The following is a 21,041-nucleotide window of genomic DNA, read 5'->3' on the forward strand; positions in this document are numbered from 1 at the left end:
ATCTTCTTCAGCGAACCAAACCAGAAACGGACTCCCCACGATCCCAATTACTCCTGCAATAACAACGGTCGGTCGCCTCATTATTTAGAGGCGACTGCATGGCATTCTCTGGCTATATAAAAAGCCAGAGAAAGACCATGCACACGGGGGACTGGGGGAAGGAGAAACGTAAAGAAGAACAGGAAAAAAAAAAAAAAAAACAGAAGAGAGAAACAAGGGATGACAGAGAAGAGATTGAAGAGAAAAACAGAGAGAAAGAACGAACATCAGTGAAAAACTAAAGGGACGCCCTTGTCTTCTTCTTCGGTGGCAACTCCAAAAGCTCCATTTTCAGCAGCCACTGCTGTTATTGCTTGAGAAGACCAAAAAATACATAGGGAAGAACTGGAAAAGGGAACAAACCAGGGGACTAAGGAAAACCAAAAGAACCCGAGAAGGAAACAGAGGTAGAAACCCGGGGAGGACAAAGAAAAAAAAAGCAGCCGAACAGAGGAGAGGGAGTGAAAGTAGGAATTAAACACAGAATCCGCAGAGAAGAACAGAGCATATACGAGGAGACTAAAAGAAAAATAGAAAAAAAAGAAAAACACAGGCAAAGGTTGCACCGAGAGAAAGCAAAAGAAAAGAAAGAACCAGAGGAAAAGTAAACGAAAGGAGGAACAGCACGCCATCGCCTTCATCCTGCTCCCAGGTAAGTGTCTCCAATTTTGCAAAATAATTCACCAACACTGTGTATTAGAGATTTAATTACATGGCAACTGTAGGAAGCGTTTGTGAACAATTCACGCATGTTTGTGGGTAAAAACCTAACCCAAAAAAATAAAAATAAAAATAAAAATAAACAAGTAAAATAAAATAAAATAAATGTATGCATGCATACATAAAAAATAAATTTGGTTTATTGGTTTATTTACTTATATTAGAATCATAAATAAAAAATACTTATTTAAATTTATTTTATTATATTTTGTTATTATTATTTTCTAGCTACGTTAACTCCAGAGTTGAAAATATTTATAGATGAATATTCACTGATGCTATAATTGAGAATATTACAAGCAAATCATCAGAGCATAAACCAATAAATTTTTAGGAATTTAAGATAAAATCAACAATGCAGCTTGTCATAGACAAAAAGTTTAAGAGCTGATAATATCTTCCCTTTTATATAACCAGTTTTGTACCATAAAATTTATGTTGACCAGTTAGGGTTTCTAGTGACCATAATACTAGATGACAACTCTTTAAATAAGATCATTTCCCATTAAAAAAACAAGATGTTAAATGTCTGTTTTTTTTTCTTATAAAATTTTATTTTTACATGGTCGCGCGAAGTCCAATGTGACATATCTTAAAGGGAATCCATGCCAACATAACTACATCAAATTCTTGGAAAAGTGTTCATAACTTCCATAGAACTTGTGTAATTTAGCTGGAGAAATTTTACATTTTACATCTTTCGAAATGCATCCGTGCTGAGGACAAGAAACAAACTTGTTTGGTTAATTTGTACTTGTTCCCCCAAGAAAAACTCAGAAAGTCACTATTGAGAGAGGAGTGTAGGAAGAAGACATTGTTGATAGAAGTTAAGCCTGCAGCGGTTGCAGGCGCACCATTGAATCAGTACAGACAACTTCTGTACTTATTCATGCATATACAAGGTAAGGCCACACAATTTTTCAGCATCATGCTTCCAAAATATTGAAAGTAAATGAGAAAAGAAAGTAAAAGCATGAACATTTTAAGACACCTAAATACCATGAAGATAGGAAAACAGAACCAGTTACTCTTACACTTGTTTCTTACAAAAACTGTAAAAGCTTCCATGTGTGATGCCATATTCTTTGACATTTGGGTGATTCTTGACGAGCAATTTCCCTTCCCATGTCTCTTACGAGTTGATGCATTTATAAATTTTTTTCATTTTATTTTAACAATTTCTACAAAACATCAATCGATGAGATAGTCAATCCTAAATCTTGCATCTATATATACCGAGCCAATCAAGTGTCCTAACTATATAATCCCTATCCATTCCATTGAATAAACAAGCAATATCAAGGAATAAGATCTTCTGATACTCATCATCTGGAGAGTTCTAACTTTTTGCAAGAACCTTTTGAACTTGAAAATTTGGAATCACTTCCATTTCATGTAATGCGCTTTCCCATACTTTTCTGCTTTTACTAAAAAATGAAGAACCAATAGCACAAAGGGCTAATGGAAGTCCATTACAATGATGTACTATTCTCCAAGACTCCTCCACAAAATCTTCAACTGGGTAAGCTTGTCCAAAGGCATGCCAACTCAAAAGATTAAGTGAATTTTTTGTTATCTAGAGTTTCATCTTTGCACTTGACACACTCACCATCAGCTACAATCAAAGCCTTATTTCTAGTTCTTACAATGATTTACTTCCTTGGCGAAGCCAATTTCGCATGCCAACAATTGCATTGAATTGGTCCCATTTGTCCGCATCATCAAGAACAATAAGATTTCTTCTGCAACATAATGCAGCCTTAATATAATCCCTTCATCAACATCATGTATTTCATCAGCAGTCTTGTTTAGGATATCTGAAAGAAGTTGCCTCTGTAGACAAACTACACCATTGGATTCTTTTGACTATTCTCTAACATTTGATAGAAAGCTCCAACCTTCAAACTTATGAAACTGCAGGTTATAAACACTCTTTGCTATGGTTATCTCCCCTACCCCACCAATCCCATAGAGTATATCAAAGGCAGAACTGTGGGAGCCATATTCTTGCAACCATAAGTTGATATGTTTTACTAGAGGATCTCTTCCAATGAAATGAAGGGGGATATAAAATATTTTACGATCCAATTTCTTTTCTTTGAGACCTTGTCGACAATAGATTGGACAAGCTGTGCCTCATAACTACATCAAAAAGAAAAATGCAATATATGATAATAAGTAGTCTCTCTATAAAGTTTCAAGATCTTAGTGTCTTGGAAAAAAGAAATTAAACCAGGCTGTGCGTCAATGATTGAAACCGAAAATGGAATAATGTAGAAATCATTGCTTTTTTCAAGTAACTAAGAACGAAAATATCAGAAAATGAGAAAAACAAGTTTCTTTTATTTTTATTTTTATTTTTATTTAATGTTCACTGAGTTGTGAGTGGTACAATTTTTTCTAAATTGGAGGGGTAATATCAGTCATTGTCTAAATGCTTTACTACAAACCTGAAAAAATTAAGAGTTCACTACCAGCAATCTAGTCTTATGCTATGTGTAATTTCATTCAGAAATACAACTTACCCATCTCCTAAAACCATTCTTCCTTGAAACGCTTTTCATGATCCAATAATGCTACAGCGACTTCAGATGGATCCACATAATAGAATACTGCAAAACTATGCAGTCAACATTCCTCTTGCACTCCATGATCATTACAAGTTCATCGAATCATCGAAGCACCACCTTGACGAAGCATAACCTAACAATTATTTTTCTAATTGATATTTGTTTTGTTTTTTATTTATTTTTTAATTGATTATTTTTTAATTCTATCTCTCATCATTTTATTGATCAAGAATTTAATTTTATTTTTTTTGTAGGTTTACCTTCTATGAGGTTGGTTTCAGTTTTATAATTTAGGCTACAAGTTAATTTTAAAGATTAGGTTGAGTTCATTTTATTTTTTTAGTTCATTTTTAAAAATTGATATGTTTTTTAAATCATCTTTCAACATTGGGTTGATTAGGAGTTGAATTTCATGATTTTTTTTTTTGCTATTTCAATATCATGTCTTGAGTCGTAATTTAGTGGGTTAACACATGTCCTTTTGTTTTTCCATTGTTCTTTTAGATTGGATTATTTTTCTCAGTTTTGCCCTTCAACATTGCATTATCTGAGATTTGAGCTTTGTTGTTTTTTTCTCTACAAGGTTATCCTGGTCTCAGGATTAGGTTATGTATTTTGTTAATTGACTTGGGTGGACTCAAGTCATTTTTTTTTATTCTTTTTTAATTTTATCCTTTAACATTTGATAGTTTAGAATTGAAATTCATAGTTTTTATATATAAGGTTGTTACATTCTCATTTGATTTTTTGGCTTCATTATGAAATGCTATGAGGATATATTTGTTATCAAATACTATGAGGATATATTTTTGTAATATTGGCAAGCATTTTTTTTTTAGTTGATCATTGTAAATTTCTTTATTAGTTCGTTTTGTTTATTGTTGTTCTCTATTTTTTTAATTATATTATTAAATTAATTATATTTATTGAGTTAAGGCAACTTAACAACCTAAGTTTTTAATTATTTTTATTTTAAAAAAAAAAACACTACCATCACCTCAACATCTTTTTTACATGAAAAAAACTTTGCCCTACTAGTAATACAGTTCAGGTAAATAATCTAGTTTAAGCTAATCACGTGGCCACAAAGCCCCACTGGGATTCATATTCAATATTCATTCGATGGTGTGTATGGTAGGCTAGACATGTGAAGCCCATTAATTGATTCTGTCCATATTATTTATGTTAACCCGACCCGGTTGTGCTTTTTGAAGGTCCACCAGGCTTGTTCCCCTGTTCAGATCTTAGAAAAAAAAATACATGAGCAATTTTGTTTGTTGCGTTAGCCATGTTTCTTATTTGTCATGCTGTAAGGGGCATTGGAAATCTTTTTATACACATGAATTACTCGCTTCAGGATGAGGAAAGTTTCATAGCTTGTGGATTTGATTGATTCCCAATGGAGAAAGAAAATCACTCAGAATTTGTTTCTGTACGGGTCAATACGGAAAAGACATGCCTGTTGCATATGGAGAAAGTGAACGATTGTTGGGAAACGTTTTCTCACTTGCAGGAGATAACTTGGAGGCCATCGTGCAAGAGATAAACCCACTTCCTTTCAGTATACTCAAACCTTGGATTCTAATTCAAATAGAATCTTTCCACAATTCAATGTCAAGAAGGCCATCGTTACGCACTCATCATGGTGCTTTGGAGACCAGAGGCAATTTTCACTTCTTCACCTTCTCCATATGCTCTACAAAACTTCCTTTCCGGGATCCTTGATCCTTGCTTGCAGAGGAGAAAGCATCTAGCAGTGATAATGAGAACTCTCCTGCAACAAAGGGTGGAGAGTTTCAAAAGAAGATTTGTGATAAAGGCACCATGAAGGAGAAACGTGGAAAGCCAGTGGTTGCTTCAGATAGACCTGGAAAAGGGGACAAGCTACACAAGCACAATATCCACCATAGCGACGGTGCCAAATATATGTCATACTTGAAGATAAGCAAGAAGCAGCACCAACTTGTTAAGAGCCTGAAGAAAATCAGTAGGTGACCTTGATAATCAATCTAAACCTCTTAACTGTGCGTTAGGTGACCTTGATAATTTGCATGTACAACCATATAAAGAATTTGTGAAAGAGGAACATAAGAAGTTGCAGGAGCATTGGATACAATTGGCAAGCGAAGATCGTTCTGCAGCATAAATATGCAGGCTGTGTTTCAGGATCAGATTGATTAAGGTGCAAACAAACATGGAGGATATGCTGGAACAAAACCATGAGATCGTGCTGAAACAAAGAATTCGACATTTCTGACTCTATGGCAATTCTGGTTTTAATTATCTCCCCCACAGGATCAGTCTCTACAGCTTATTTCTGTTGTTCAAATGGTATTAGAGAACTTAACTTCAACAAATAACAGAGGGCAGAGCAAGAACATCTAGGTTACTGTCATCCCTCAAATTTATTTATAGGCAAAATAAAAAATTACAAGATCTTTATCATAAAAAAAAGAATCATAACAACCATAATTCCTTTCATCTAAGGGATTACATAACTATATAGACTTATTCTAAGTCAAAAACTATCTAGCTAAACTCAAGTCTAAAAATCAGAACATAAAAAAAAAATACCATAACAAATAGATAAATATGGCTAGAAACTAGCTGATAACAATTTCCTCCCTTTCTGTTGGCTACGACCCTAACCCTATGCATATGAATATGGAAAATAATTATGCCCATTTAAACTCTGATTCAGATGAAGCTTCTCCACATGTACTTGAGTACTTCTGCAGCATGCATGTTGCAGATGCTCCCATTGATCAGGGAGTCCCTATCTCTTCTTCTAGTAGACATGTCTGGTCAGCAGTTAGCATACCCAATTCATATTAAGATCTCACTGCAAACCATGAATAAACATCTACTGGTGGATTGTCACAGACACATCAAGTTAATGAAGAGCAACGTTCCTATTCGATTGATTTGGAATTGAAAGTGCATGAAGAAGACATCGGGAAAGATTTGATGCTCGGACAATCTGATGATGGCCTTCTTAACTACTTCGATGAGGCAAAATATGATTTGGTTTGTGAGGGTGGTGTTATTTTTACACTTGTCCAAGGACACTGAGTCACAAATCAAATTGGCCTGCGTCATACAAAAAATGATGCAAATTCATAGCTGTGCACTGAGTGCCAAATTATTTTAGTTTTTAAAAAGCTTTCAATATAACACCAAATCTAAAACAAATTCAACTCAGCCCATCATTATTTTCACATTTAATTTCTTTTCAAAAAAACACATAATAATTTCGTTATCAAAATCATAACGGTCACTGCAATAATAATTTCTAAAAATATGAGAAGCTATTTCTGCTTTAGCTGCTACATGTACATCATCACTAGAGTTTGATGAGCTGCTATCATCATCAGTTCCTTCCTCTTCGTGCAGCATTCAAACAATTCATCACCGTTATCAAACGCCGGATCACTGGACCCAAATTTCCAATAGCTTAGCCATAACAATTCAGATTTTTCAGCAGAAATTCTATCAGAAAAATGGAGGGGTAAAAAACCCAGACTAGTCTACCCTTGGTATTGTTCCTGATTTCAAGATAAACATGAAGATACGGATTGGATACTGGCGTAGCAGAAAACCATGTGAATAGATTAAAGCCACATATCCGGTGTGTAGCAGGTGAGGATATTTTGAATGACATGTGCTCTTCAAACTCTTTCTGAATTAGCCCTTCCTCCACATAGAACTCCAACGTCTCATTTTCATCATATTCAAGGACAACATTGAATCTGTTGCCCTGAAGTTCTATCTGTTCCATCAAAGCAAAAATTACAAAATGAGCAAAGGGAAAATTTTCTAAATATCGAAGAAGTACAAAAATGTAGAGTTGAAATACAGTAAAATAGGCGAGGGAGGACCTGAAATCTCCACGTCTGCATTTGAACGCTGACCATTTCCATTATTCTCAACAAGTGTGAGTCAACATTTTGGATTAATTCTAGCTTAATCAAATCTTGGATGTGAATAATTGATCACAATCACGAGCTATGGTAAAAGGGATCACATTTACAATTCTTTGCAGCGAATAACAATAGGACACGTCTAACCCAACCAAATTGAATGGAAGCTCCAGGAGCGTTTGAAGCATTTTGCATTCCGCTAATGAAAGGTAATTGAGTGTACCAATGTCCTTAATGCTTGGTGGAAGAAAACAAATTGGAGTTCTACTAAAATTTTGTGTCGTCAAAGAGTATAGCAATGTAAACGAGGTAAATCTGGAATTTTTCATTTCTGAAAACCTGGAGGGAGAGAATAGCTTCAATTGAAGAGATGTAATGTAAGATGTGCTTGCAACAATTCTATCACTTTGATGCAACCTGCGTCGCTCTAAATCCATATTCAAGCTCTCAAGTTTTGAGCAACCACACAAAACAAGCTCTTCAAGTGCTCATTTCTTTTGGAAGTTCCACAAGACTTTTACAATTCTTCATATTTAAGATCACGAATATTTAAGATCACGAGACAATGTAAATCACCAATAGGTTCAGGACTAAATAGATGCAGTTTTCAAGTATTATCTTTTCCAGGCCTGGGGATCCTGAGAAGTCTGGGGTTCTGATGAGATCATGCGAGCCACGCAGATCAAGAATTTTCAAATTTGGAAGAGTCTGCAAAAACAATTACATTTAGTTGTAAACAAAACTAGATACTTACACTTGTTTCTTTCAATACTGTAAAGGCTTCCATGTGACGCCATATTCTTTGACATTTGGGTGATTCTTGACGAGCAATTTCCCTTCTCATATCTCTTACGAGTTAATGCATCCATAACTTTTTTATAATTTTTTATTTTGACAATTTCTACTAGACATCTATTAATGAGATTGTCAATTCTAAATATTGCACCTATACCGAGTCCATCTAGTATCCTAACTTCATAATTGTAATCCATTATATTGAAGAAACAAGCAATATCAAGAAATAAGTTCTTCTGATTATCATCATCAAGAGAGTCGTAACTTGTTGCAAGAACCTTTTGAACTTGAAAATTCGGAATCAATAACACGTAGGGCCAATGGAAGTCCATTACAATGACACTATTCTCCAAGAGTCCTCTAAAAAATCTTCAACTGGGCATCCAAAGACATGCCAACTGAAAAGCTCAAGTGATTTTTGTTATCTAGAGGTTCAACTTTGCACTTGATACACTCACCATCAGCTACAATCGAAGCCTTATTTCTACTTACAATGATTTTACTTCCTTGGAAAAGCCAATTTTGCATGCCAACAATTGCATTGAATTGGTACCATTTGTCTACATCATCGAGAACAATAAGAGTTCTTCTGCAACAGAATGCACCCTTAATCTTTATAATCCCTTCATCGACATCATTTATCTCATCAGCAGTCTTGATTAGGATATCAGAAAGAAGTTCCCTCTGCAGACAAACTACACCATTGGATTCGTTTGACTTTTCTCTAACATTTGATAGAAAGCTCCTGCCTTCAAATTTATAAAGATCAAGGGTGCATTATGTTGCAGAAGAACTCTTATTGTTGCTCCTACCTTCTCCACGATAGATTGGACAACCTGTGCCTCATACCTGCATCAGAAAGAAAAATGTAATGTATAATTCTCTCCGTAAAGTTTCAAAATCTTAGCATCCTGGAAAAAAGAAATCAAACCAGGATGTGCGTTAATGATGGATTGCTACTTTTGCAGCTATGTTATCACCACATATTAAAACCAAAAAAGAGAAAAAAGTATCTTTTATTTTTATTTTCCTTGTATGTTCTCTGAGTTGGGAGTGTTATAGTTTCCCTAAATTGTAGTGGTATTATCACTTATCGTCTAAATGCTTGACTACAAACCTGAAAAAATTAAGAGTTCAGAACCAGCATTCTAGTATTATGTTATGTGTAGTTTCATCAAGAAATACAACTTACCCATCTCCTAAAAACCATTCCTCCTAAATCTGCAACTTCCTTCAAAGCAATCCTCCACCCATTCACTTGCTCCATCTCCTTCTTGAAGTGCTTTTCATGATCCACAAATGCTGCAGCAAAGCTCCTTGTTTGATTTCTGACTTCAGACGGGTCATAGAAGACCGGCAAAATTATGCAGTCAGTATTGCTCTTACGTTCCATGATCATTACAAGTTCATCCAGGCACCACCGCGACAAAGCATATGCTTTGGAGAACACGATTATCGATATTTTTTATTGTTGTATTGCCTGCTGGAGCTCTGACTTTATATTTTCTCCTCTCCCAATTTCATCATCGTCTCTAAATGTGTGAATCCCTGCTTGAACCAGGGCTGTGTAGAGGTGATCGGTAAAGTTCTTGCGGGTGTCTTCACCTCTAAAACTCAAGAACACTTGATATTTACAATTAGAAAACCAAGAAGAGTAGGATTCTTGATATTTCCCAGCAGCCATTTCGAGTCTAGCAAAGATAAGACTTTACAAAGATCTGGACAAAAAAAAAAGGAATTGCAGGATTCTTGATATTTCCCAGAAGCCATTTCGAGACTAGCAAAGAAAAAAAGTTGCAGGATGAATGTCGATAATTCAAGATCGATAGCACAGCAATTAGCTGAAGTATTTATATATCAGTATCCTAGTTTTTCTTTATAACAGCAATCAACTCCCCCAGACCCTTTCAGAGAAATATCTGAACATATTTTAACCGCACTTGCTACCACGCATTTAGAAGCACAGATGGAGCAGGAAAGGAAAGTCATTAAGGATCCCCATCTGGCTATGTAAGCCTTAATTATTTAGAAAGCACACATCTTGTAATCCTTACAAAGCCCACGGGGGTGAATTTGTTAGTTTATAATTTTTTGAGTGGCATAATATGATGAGATGATGAACATGTAGTCACTAACAGTGGTTTAATCTAAGCGATTATCAACAAAGAAAACAAGACAGCAGCTGGATTGGAACCAAAGTAAACAAGAGATAAGAAAGAGAGAGTACCTGCAAGTTTCCCTTCCCTTCTCTCTTCAGTTGTGGCTGCTGTTCTGTATCAGTAATCTAAGCGGTTCTGCTCCACAATTTTAAGACAACCCTTCAAGTCTTTGTGGCACAATATTATAAATAAAATATTTTATTATATAGGAATGCGAGGTATAGTTACCAAAAGGGACATTAGACACCCGCATCATCCAACTCATCCACTCTTGCTGTGCGCCTGCTCTGGTCGTATCTCTATCCTCTCGCATCCAAAACCAGCATCAACACCACCCACCAATAAGAAAAAGGCACGTGGAGGATCATGACTCTGTTAGCTACTGGGTCGGCTACCGAGTGGTGTTCCGTTTTGAGCCATTGAGTATTGTTGTGGAGTGGAGGGACATTGAAGCTGCACAATGTTTGGTGTCTTTGGCTATAAAGTGTGGGCTTAAGGAATCTGGGATTACAAGTGCTGATGGCAAGAGGCTTATTGAGTGGGGGTTCTATAAGAATTGAGGTTCCATGGTGTGATAGTAATAGGATTCTGTTGTCAAAAGAGTGTGTTAGGTTTCCCGTTGACTTGGCTTGTCAGAAAATTGGAAGAGAACTCGAGCGTTTTTTAGTTGTTTAAGAGAAAACAGCAAATGGGCTCGTCAGATAAAAATTAACTAATTAAATTTTATCATGTGTTATTTTTATTTTATTTTTTATATATAAAAATGAAATAAAATAGATAAAATAACATGAAAATTGGAAGGTTAACTTATATTTAATATGTCTTATTATAAGTACAAATTAATAAAATAATATCATATTACATTTTTGAATATGAAAGCCCTTATAAATATTTATAAATAAAAGATCTCATGCTATTTCATGATAAGCTTTTCAAGAAAAAAGAAAAAAACTATTTCAAAAGCTTTCCAGCTTTTTTGATTTTACGGTTGAAATCTAAAAAAGCAAACCTCTACTTAATGAAACCTAAAAAAGCAAACCTTCTTTGCAAAATTCCAAAAAGTGAAATTGCGAGCCCTGCGTTTACCATGGAGAGCACAATTATAATTTCTAACTATATGAGAAGCTATCTCTACTTTGTCTACGTGTGCTGCATCATCATCATCATCGCTACTGTTGTGGGCATTGATAACTTCATCCTTTCCTTCCTCTTCATGCAACCATTGTACACCAACGGTCCTTATTTGGATAGCTGGACCACGTGGACGCACTGAAATACTCACGTCATCACCATTATCAAATGGAGGATCATTGCCCCCTAATTTCGTGTGCAATAGCGATTGGATTTCCCGAACACCACGCGCGTACTGTATGACAACGGATTGACAAAGCAAGGATCGACCACTCGTATTGTTTCTGATTTCAATATGAACATTACTAAAGCCACGGTATGCTGACGTCACACAACTTATGAACAGATTAAAGCCACATATCCGGTGCGCAGGAGATGATGAGGATATTTTGAATGAAAAGTTATCTACAAACTCATTCTGAATTAGCCATTTATCCCCTTAACATCTCATCTTCATCAAATACATATACGGCAACGTTGAATGTGCCATCTATAAATGATATCTGTACCATCAAAACAATGTCTATAAAATGAGAAAAAGAAAAGTATTCAAATGTAGATTTCCAAAACAATAAAATGGGTGAAGGAGGACCTGAAATCTCGATGGCTGTATTTGAGCACTAACCGTTTCCATTATTGTGAACATTTGAGAGTCTAACTTTTGGATTAATCCTTGCTTTATCCGATCTTGGAACTCGACTAAGTGATCACAACCATCTCCTTCAGGCCTACTGTATGGATTTGCAAGTCTTTGCAGTGAATAGCAAAAGGACACATCTAACAAATCCAAAAGGAATGGAAGCTCTGGGAGTGCCTGAAGCATTTTGCAATTTCTTAAATATAGGTGTCTGAGTAGACCAAGATCCTTGATGCTTTCTGGAAGAAAACGAATTGGAGTTCCACTTAAATCTAGACTCTCCAAGAAGCGTGGCAGTAAAAACGAGGTAAATCTCAACATTTTCCTCGTTGAAAACCTAGAGGGAAAGAATAGCTTCAATGGAAGAGATGTAATGTACGATGCACTTGCAACAATTCCATCACTTTGAAGCAACTTGCGCCCCTGATGATGCTCTAACTCCATATTCAGGCTGTTAAGATTTGAACAACCATCTAAAACCAGCTCTTGAAGTGAATTCAATCTACTCATTTCTTCTGGAAGCTCCATAAGACTTGTACAATTTCTTAGATTTAAGATTAACAATCTTTGTAAATCACTAATAGATTCGTGAATTTGAACCAAACGGATGCAGTCTTCAAGTATTAGCTTTTCAAGGGCTGGGAGACCCGAGAAAGTCTGGGGTTCTAATGAGATCTTGAGAGTGACGGAGATCAAGAATTTTCAATTTTGGAAGAAACTGTGAAAATACATGAATTTAGTTGTTATCAATTGAAAACGAGAGAGATAACTATAAAGAGACTTGATACATACCGGTTTTCCCTTCCAAGCATCAACTAGACAACTTCTGGATAGATCAAGAACCACCAGCTTCTCCAAGCATACGTGATTTGGTATGGAGCTCCAAGACAATCCATGCCAACATAACCATATCAAATTCCTGGGAAAGTGCTCAAAACTTCCATGAAAATTAGTGTAGTTTAGTTGGAGAAATGTTACATCTATCATCTTTCTAAAAGCATTCGTGCTGAGGATAGGAAACAAACTTGTTTGGCCAGTTTGTAATTTTCCCTCATAGGAAAAATCAGAAAGCCATTGTTGAAAGAAGTTAAGCCTGCGGCGCTTTCGGCAAACCATTGAATCAGTACAGACAACTTTTGCATAATTATCTTCCATTAATGCATGCATATCAATAGTAAGGCCACGCAAATTTTCAGCATCCTGCATAATAATATTAAGAGTACATGAGAAATGAAAGTAAATGAAATAATATGTTAAGGCACCACAAACCATTTAAGTAGATATATTAAAAAAATTGAGCTACTTACAGTAGTTCCTTTCAAAACTGTAAAAGCATCCTCGTGACGCCATATTCTTTGACATTTGGAAGATTCTTGACGAGCAATTTCCCTTCCCATAGCTCTTACGAGTTGATGCATCCACAACCTTTTATCATTGTTGATTTCAAGAAGACATCTATCGATGAGATTGTCAATCCCAAATCTTGCACCTTTATCGAGCCCATCCAGTATCCTAACTGTTGAATAATTAAACTCAATCTAGAAGGTTCCAGTCAAGGAAGGCAACCAGCCACCAGCCACCGACCACCGACCAGCCGCCAGCCACCAGCCGCAGCCGCCAGCCGCCTTCACACCGCCGGTCAACAGCCGCCTTCACACCTGGAACAGTAGATTTTCGTATTCTGAATTTATGTATAAATAGGGTGCTCAGTTATGTTATTTCGTGTGGAGAGAATTGTGAGAAACACTTGAAAGAGAAAGAGAGAGAGAGAGGGCGTGTATTAAGCTTTTGATTTGTTGTAATTGTAAGCTTCGGTTTTGTGTAATAAAACCAGTGTGTTTTATCCCCTCTGAGTGTCTCAAAGCCACCACCAGTGGTTTCTCCCACCAACAATTGGTATCAGAGCCCCGTTCGTCGGAAAACAGAAGTGTTTTGGGGTATATCCGAATTTTCAAATTTGTCCAAAACAAGTTTTGATCATTCCACAGTGTAGAGCTCATCACGACGAACTCACTGCCGCAAAAATCAGCCAAATCGGAGTTTGGGGTAGCCCACACGCGCCGCCTGAATATTCAGCCAGATCGCCCACGCGCATCCCACGCGCCCCGAGGTTGAAGACGACTGAGCCACACGCGCGCCATATTTGAGTCGAGCCGAGCCGTATACGCCGAGTCCTAGCCGAGCCACAAGCCGAGTCCAGCCGAGCCACAAGCCGAGCCGTATCTCGAGCCGAGCCGAGCCGCGTTCCAGCCTCAGCCGAGCCGAAGGAACATTCCCCAGAATATTCCCAGAATATTCCCCGAATATTCCACAGAATATTCCCGGTTCAACCCAGCGAACCGCCCGCCGTACAGAAGTGATTTTTTGACCGGTTCACCCATTTTCTGACCGATTTCAAACAAAAGTCAGACCGGTTCCCTACTATTTGGACCATTCCGGATCGATCTACAGTGTCCGTTTGGCCAAAGTCGGCTTCCAGAAGGCGATATAGTCATTAAAAGAGCAAAATGACTACAGAAGGTACACATACACTCATTCCAAAGCTGACCAAAGACAACTATGATAGTTGGTGCATCAGATTGAAGGCATTTCTTGGGTCACAAGAGTGTTTGGATATTGTACAAACTGGTTATGATGAACCAGAGTCCAAAGAAAGAGAAGATGCTTTACAAGAGGCTCAGAAGCAAGCCTTGAAAGTCAACAGAAAGAAGGACAACAAAGCCAAGACCATCATCTACCAAGGTCTTGATGAAGATACATTCGAGATCATAGCTTCCGCTGAAACGTCACATGATATATGGGAGGCTCTCCAACAGAAATACAAAGGTGCTGACAGAATCAAGAAGATTCGTCTTCAATCTTTGCGAGGTGAATTTGAGTTATTGCAAATGAAGTCCTCGGAGTCTATTTCTGATTATCACACAAGGATTATGGTGATAGTAAACCAGATGAGGAGAAATGGAGAAGCCATCATCGATGCTCGAATTACTGAGAAAATTTTGAGATCCCTAGATCCAAAATTTGATTTTGTTGTTGTCGCCATTGAAGAGTCCAAGGAAGTGGACAAGTTGACAGTTGATGAGCTTATGAGTTCCTTGCAAGCTCATGAGCAGAAGATAGTAAAGCGAAATGGAGATAAGGCCATCGAGCATGCCTTACAAGCAAAGTTGTCTCTCAAGGACAGATATGAGCAAGGGGAGACTTCATCAAGTGGCTACACCACTCAAGCAGGAAGTCAACAATCCAGAGGTGGATTCCAGCAATTCCAAGGAAGAGGTTCTTGGAATACAAGTTTTAGAGGAAGAGGTGGCAGAAACACCACCAGAGGAGGCCGAGGACAGCAAGCATTCACTCCCAGAGGAAGAGGAGGCGGTTACAATAACCGTGACAAGAGGAATATCAAATGTTATAGTTGCAATCAGTTTGGGCACTATAGCGCTGAATGCCGATGGAAAGCTCCGTTGGAGATACGTGAGCAAGCTAACTATGTAGAGAAGGATGACAGAGAAGAAACTGCATTTCTTGTCCAACAAGGACTTGATAAGAAAAAGGAGGACATATGGTATCTAGATACTGGAGCCAGCAATCACATGTGCGGCTACCGAGAGTTATTTAGTAATCTAGATGAGACCAAGCAAGGTCTAGTTACTTTTGGAGATACCACAAAGGTTCCATTCAAAGGTAAAGGCAACATCCCAGTCAAGATGAAGAATGGCGATTCCAGCTACATTGCCGATGTCTATTATGTCCCAGCCATAAAGCAGAACCTAATCAGCTTAGGTCAACTTTTGGAGAGAGGCTATACTTTTTACTCGGAGAATTGTCATCTAGCAATTAGAGACAACAATTGGAGATTAATGGCCTACGTGAAAATGTCCAAGAACAGGATGTTTCCTTTGAACATCCAGTATGATGCAGCAAGGTGTTTGAGTGCCATCACCAACAGTGAAGAATGGCTTTGGCACCTGAGGCTTGGACATCTGAATTTCACGAGTTTGAAGATGCTAGCAAGCAAGAAGATGGTCAAAGGTTTGCCTCACATTGATCATCCAGATGAAGTCTGTGAGAGTTGTGTCCTCAGCAAACATCACAGATCCAGTTTTGCCAAAGAAGTCAACTGGAGAGCAAAGAGGCCACTGGAGTTAGTACACACAGATGTGTGTGGCCCAATTACGCCTATGTCGACTGGACAAAATAGGTACTTCCTCACTTTTACTGATGATTTTAGTAGAAAGACGTGGATATACTTTCTGAAGAGGAAGTCAGAAGTATTCAATTGTTTTAAAGATTTTAAAGCAATTGTGGAGAAGCAAACTGGTTATACGATCAGAACAGTGAGATCTGATCAAGGAGGAGAATATACAGCCAATGATTTTGAAGCTTTCTGTACACAACAAGGCATCAAACATCAGACGACGCCAGCTTATACACCACAGCTGAACGGTGTAGCAGAAAGGAAGAATCGCACGATTCTTGACATGGCCAGAAGTTTGCTCAAAGCAAAGAAGCTGCCCAAGCAATACTGGGCTGAAGCTGTGTCATGTGCAGTGTATCTGTTAAATCGCTGCCCGACCAGAAGTTTGCAAGGTGTTACTCCAGAAGAAGCATGGAGTGGTCACAAACCAAGTGTTACTCATCTACGAGTCTTTGGTTGTGTGGCATATGCAAAGATCCCAGATGCAAGAAGGAGAAAGCTCGATGATAAGAGCGAGAAATGCATCTTTGTCGGATATGGTGAAAGAAGGATGGGATACAGACTGTATAATCCCATCACGAAGAAGGTGATTACAAGTAGAGATGTTATCTTTGAAGAAGATAAATCTTGGGCATGGAATGATGATCAAGAAGCAGTCAGATGGATCAACACTGATTTGATCCTTGAAGGTGAAGAAGTACCAACAGTACTTGTAGAAGAACCGATTGTGCCAGCAGATGAACCACAAAGTCCGGTGTTTATACCAGCAGCTGAACCACAAAGTCCGGTGCACAGATTCCCTGTATTCAACAGGAGGAACACACCAGGAGCATCATCATTAACACCACCAGCATCCTCATCAGAAAGACCAAGAAGGATGCGGAATCTTGAAGAGTTGTACGATACCACTCAGGTTATGGAAGATACAACTCTGTTTTGTTTCCATGCAGATAAGGACCCACCAGAAAAGAAGAAAGCAATAGGTGTCCAATGGGTCTACAAGACGAAAGCCAAATTAGTGGATAAAGGCTACAAGCAGAAAGAAGGCAATGAAGAGTAAAGTTCATGCTTAGCATGACATCCCTCGATTGAGTTTAAAGGGGAGATTTGTTGAATAATTAAACTCAATCTAGAAGGTTCCAGTCAAGGAAGGCAACCAGCCACCAGCCACCGACCACCGACCAGCCGCCAGCCACCAGCCGCAGCCGCCAGCCGCCTTCACACCGCCGGTCAACAGCCGCCTTCACACCTGGAACAGTAGATTTTCGTATTCTGAATTTATGTATAAATAGGGTGCTCAGTTATGTTATTTCGTGTGGAGAGAATTGTGAGAAACACTTGAAAGAGAAAGAGAGAGAGAGAGGGCGTGTATTAAGCTTTTGATTTGTTGTAATTGTAAGCTTCGGTTTTGTGTAATAAAACCAGTGTGTTTTATCCCCTCTGAGTGTCTCAAAGCCACCACCAGTGGTTTCTCCCACCAACACTAACTGCATCATCCACATCCATTCCATTGATGAAACATGCGATATCAAGGAATAAGTTCTTCAGATAATCACCATCAAGAAAGTCGTAACTTATTCGAAGAACCTTATGAACTTCAAAATTAGGAATCACTTCCATTTGTTGTAATGCACTTTCCCATATCTCTCTTCCTTTTCCAGACAATGAAGAGCCAATAACTCCAAGAGCTAATGGAAGTCCATTACAATGATGTACTATTCTCCAAGAGTCTTCTACAAAACCATCAACAGGGTCAGCTTGTCCAAAGGCATTCCAACTGAAAAGCTCAATTGATTTTTCATCATCTAGCGGTTCAACTTTGCACCGGACCCCCTCAATATCATTAGCTGAAAACAGACCCTTATTTCTGGTTGTTACAATGATTTTACTTCCTTTACAAAGCCAAGTTTGCATGCCAATGATTTTATTGAATTGGTCCCTTTTGTCCACATCATCTAGAACAATAATAGTTCTTCTGCAACATAATGCATCCTTAATCTTCAGAATTCCTTCATCTTCATCATTTATCTCAACAGTCTTGTTTAGGATGTCGAAAAGAAGTTGTCTCTGCAGGCAAACTATATCCTTTGACCTAAAATTTGATAGAAAGCTCTTTCCTTCAAATTCATAAAAGTTATGGTTAAAAACACTCTTAGCTATGGTTGTCTTACCAACTCCACCAATTCCATAGAGTAAAGCAATGGCAGCACCATGGGACCCATCTTGCAACCATGAGTTGATATCTTGTACTAAAGGATCTCTTCCAATGAAATGAGGGGGTACATGAAACATTTTTTGATCCAAATTCTTTAAGACCTTCTCCACAATAGATTGGACAAACGGTGCCTCGTACCTACATCAAAAAGTAAAATACAATGTATGATAATTAGTAGTCTCTCTATAAGCAATAGAAATTAAAGCTGGTTGTGTGTCAATGATTTGATAGTTTAAACCAAATCATGATTGGAAAAAAAAAACAACGAAGAAATCATAAGTATTTTATTTTATTTTTGTTATATGTTTTCTTATCAGTACACTTAACTGAAAGAAATTAAGAGTTCACGACCAGCATTCTAATCTTATGCTATGTATAGTTTCATAAAGAGATACAACTTACCCATCTCCTAGAACCATTCCAGCTAAATCAGCCACTTCCTTTAAAGCAATCCTCCACCCATTCACCCGCTCCATCTCCTTGTTGAAGCTCTTTTCATGTTCCTCAAATGCTGCAGAGAAGCTCCCTGTTTGACGTCCGACTTGGGATGGATCCACATCATAGAATACTGGCAAAACTATGCAGTCAGCATTCCTCTTACGTTCCATGATCATTACAAGTTCATCCAGGCACCATCTCGACGAAGCATAGTCTTTGGAGAACACGATTATCGATATTTTTGATTGTTGTATTGCCTTCTGGAGCTCGAAATCTATATTCTCTCCTCTCCGAATTTCATTATCATCTATAAATGTGTGAATCCCTGCTTGAACCAGGGCCGTGTAGAGGTGATCGGTAAAGTTCTTGCGGGTGTCTTCGCCTCTAAAACTCAAGAACACTTGATATTTACAATTAGGAAACCGTGAAGAGTAGGATTCTTGATGTTTCCCAGCAGCCATTTCAAGTCTAGCAAAGATAAGACTTTTCAAAGATCTGAACAAAATAAAACGAGTTGCAGGATTGATGTCGAGAGTTCAAGATCGACAGCACACCAATAAGCTGAAGTGTTCATATATTATTATCTTACTTTATCTTTAAAACAGTGTTCAAGTTATTTCCCAGCAATCAAATCCTCCATGCCCTTTCAGAAAAATATCTGTAATTTAAGTGAAAGATAAAAGTTGGCTGAACCAGCAAAATTGGTTGATGAGATCATCAATAATTAGTTTCTAACAGTGAATTACTTTAAGTGATTCTAAAAGAGATAAGAGAGAGAGTACCTGTAATCTTTACTTGTAAGAGCATCTGCAGTAGAAAATATTATTTTAAAGAGTTAAATTGAGAGAGAAAGGGTGGATTGTAATTTTAAGACAAGTCATCCCTACAAGTCCACTCTATCTATGGTATGGAACGTTTCCGCGTGAGGAATTTTCCATGGCTAATGTCGGAAGCAGAAAGTCGGAATGTCTAGGCATGACCAGTTATGCATGGAAAATTTTGGTGCCAGGAATTGATGGCTATGTATTGACATCGTGAAGTAAGAATCAAGTTAGAAAATAAACTCCACAAGTTGATGGCTATTGACATCCTAAAGTAAGAATCAAGTTAGAAAAATCTAATTAAGAGGAGAAGTTGATGGCTATTGACATCATTTCAGCCAAAAATTCTATCGAAAAATTAAGGGGTAAGAAACCCAGACTGTACCCTTTCATATTGTTTCTTATTTCAAGATAAACAAGACGATAAGGATTGCATACTGACATAGCAGAAAACTATGTGAATAGATCAAAGCCACATATCCGGTGCCCAGCAGGAGAGGATATTTTGAATGACAAGTTGTAATGGACTTGGTAATTTAAGGGAAAAAATTTTGGAATTTTATTATAGCTTTTCTTAAACCTGAGCTTATAGGTAAAAGTGGAGAAAATTTAAATAACAATTAAAGATAAATATCTATAAAGAAACTGAATTGAAAGACAATGCAATGTTTAATAATGTGCTGCCGGACTGTTACACAAGTACTCTACAAATTGTTCTCCCTTTGTTGTAGGTGAATCTTCTCCGACACGCCTCCCTCTTTTCTCCCCGGCTTTCAGTTTGAGAATGGTTCATGATGTGCTGCCGGACTGTTACACAAGTACTCTACAAATTCTTTCTAATGTAGCTACTCCTGTTCTTCCTCCTCGTGAAACCACCTTAACATCTCATTTTCATCACATTCAAGGACAGCATTGAATCTGTTGCCCTAAAGTTGTATCAGTTCCATCAAAGCAGAATTTATAAAATGAGCAAAGGGAAAAGTTTCTAGATATACAAGAACAAAAATGTAGAGTTGAAATAAAGCAGAACTTATAAAATGAGCAACCACTTGAAATCAGTTGTTGTCCATTGAAAATAAGAGAGATAGCTATAGAGAGACTAGATACATACCAGTTTGCCTTTCCAAGCAACAATTAGACTTGTTCTGAATTAGATTAAGAGCCACAAGCTTCTCCAAGCAGAAGTGCTTTGGTTTGGATCTTGTAATAACCCAACCCTTTTATTTTAATTTATTATTATTATTATTATTTTCCATTTTCTTTTTTTATTTGCTCAAATCATTTATCACGCGTGGAGTATAATTACCAAAAGAGACATTAGAGACACTCACACAAACACAAATCCCTTTCATCAACTCACACGGTTCTTCACTTCTTCTTACTTCACCCACCAGTATCATC

The 21,041-nt window shown here is 37.5% G+C and overlaps 1 pseudogene; it reads right to left on the minus strand.

Annotated features, from left to right (window-relative positions):
- Positions 1-11,218: 11,218 nt before the first annotated feature.
- LOC118039687 (disease resistance protein RPV1-like) lies at positions 11,219-19,355 on the minus strand (annotated as a pseudogene).
- Between the last annotated feature and the right edge of the window lie 1,686 nt (positions 19,356-21,041).

This window comes from Populus alba, chromosome 11 (assembly GCF_005239225.2).
Source record: "Populus alba chromosome 11, ASM523922v2, whole genome shotgun sequence".
In the NCBI taxonomy this organism is placed as follows: domain Eukaryota; kingdom Viridiplantae; phylum Streptophyta; class Magnoliopsida; order Malpighiales; family Salicaceae; genus Populus; species Populus alba.